The sequence below is a fragment of the Onychomys torridus genome, chromosome 1 (assembly GCF_903995425.1).
Source record: "Onychomys torridus chromosome 1, mOncTor1.1, whole genome shotgun sequence".
NCBI lineage: Eukaryota > Metazoa > Chordata > Mammalia > Rodentia > Cricetidae > Onychomys > Onychomys torridus.
The window spans coordinates 18036913-18038838 of NC_050443.1; the positions used below are offsets into that span (position 1 = coordinate 18036913).

A 1926-nucleotide genomic window follows, 5' to 3' on the forward strand; every position below is an offset into this window, starting at 1 on the left:
GGAATGTTAATATTCTGACCCACCTCTTGGTACCGCCCTGCGTCCTGAAGTAAAAGCCTCATTTTAAGGAGACCCTCTTCCCCTTCCTCTCTCTCTCTTCCATTCTCTTTCTCTCCATTCCCATGAGGTGTGCACCTTCAAGCCCCCTTCCTCTCTCTTCTTTCTCTCTCCCTCTTTCCCTATCCCTCTCTTCATCTCCCATTTAAATAAACTCAGTTCTGTGTGGACACAGCACCTGGGTTGTGGATGCAGCACCTGGGTTGTGAATGCCTTGCTGCTGCCCACCACCTGCCGCTACATCTGCACAGCAAGTTTCCCCCATGTGTGGGACACCCTGGTCTGGCCAGCTGGGGGCTCCTCCACATGCGATATATCATAACAATTTTTATTTACACAGTGACTACCATTTGCTAATGGTTTCTTCTCTAAGGGTTACAAGTTCTGAGTATGCAAATAGGGTTGAGTTTTCTGACTCCACCAAAAGCCTTAGAATCGGGCCATCATCATCATCATCGTTGTTGTTTTTGTTTTTATTGTTTATTGTTGCAGCGTGGTGGGTGTGTTCACCCTGATCCATTGAATGAAAACCAGAGGCACCTTAGGAATGAGTCTAGCCTTTTGCAGCTACAGGAGAATTTAGCCTCTAAGGACTGAAGCACTTTCCCTTCACCCAGGACATTTTTATTTTTCTCTGTATCGACAGTTTAGGCAGTTCATTTCAAAACAACCCGAATGAAGCCTCCAAAAATACAATGCCAAGTGCAGATTTCTGGATTCATCAGGCACCAAAGTGTTCTGGGTTTCCTGAACCAAGTTTTTGCATAGGCTTTGTATCTTTGGGAGACTCTTAGACAAGATTCACATAGAGGGCAACAAGAGAAATAAAAGTAACAGAAACAAAAGATGGATTAGGGCTAGATGCTATTCTCTGGGGGCAGGCCAGATGTGGCCCAGTGGGAATGCTGCCACAGTTTCCCCTTTCCTTTATACAAAAATTAATTATCTTAAAGCTTATACAGCCTTACAGTAAATACAGCCTGTTTTCTGTCTGTTTGTCTTACAATCTTATGTAAGTAGACCAGAACACATTTTAAAGTAATGCTGGATTTTTATCAAATTTGATGGGATCCACAATTTTTTTTTATCTCCTATGGAAATATAAGCATATTCTTGGCCCTAACTTAACATTTTCCCTGGACTATTTTGATGTTAAAAGATTTATAATACATGGGCTGACTTAATTCATCAATTCTTTCCATAACTCAATGTTGCTCCTGTTTCATTAGTGTTCAAAAAATTTAAAGTTAGTAGGGCATTATGCAGTATCTCAAGAGGTCCTCATATCCCCCTTCTGTTTAGCAAGTTTCTCTTTCAGAGCATGATTAGATCTTTTAACAATTGTTTATCCTCTGGGATTGTATGGTATCCAGGTAACATGTTTTATGTTGGGAAAAGTTTTCAATTAGCAATAATCGCACCTCAGATAAACCTCATTGGCTACAAAACTGCCACTGTGCAAAGCTCATGATTTATGTTGTAACATGCAAAAAAAATGTTTTATTTTACTGGAAACATAAGCTGGGACATTACCAGTATCAGTAGGCACATTACACCCATTGTTTCTAATAAATGTGTAATTATAGAATCTGCCTTTTCAGAACTTAAGGCAGGTGCCCATTGGAACCCAGAATAAGTGTCAATGGTATGATGAACATATTTTAATTTTCCAAAATCTACTGAATGAAATACATCCATTTGCCAAATTTCATTTCTTTGTGTACCTTTAGGATTAGTTCCTGCAGGTGAAGGAACTTGAATATGAAAAGAACAAGCAGGACAGTTTTTTATAATTTCCTTAGCTTGTTGCCAAGCAATAAAATCTTCTTCTTTAAGCCTCTACTATTAACATGGTGTTTCTTATGAAAT

The 1926-nt window shown here is 39.4% G+C and overlaps 1 pseudogene; it reads right to left on the reverse strand.

Moving 5' to 3' along the window:
- Positions 1 to 1366: 1366 nt before the first annotated feature.
- LOC118576987 lies at positions 1367 to 1523 on the reverse strand (annotated as a pseudogene).
- Between the last annotated feature and the right edge of the window lie 403 nt (positions 1524 to 1926).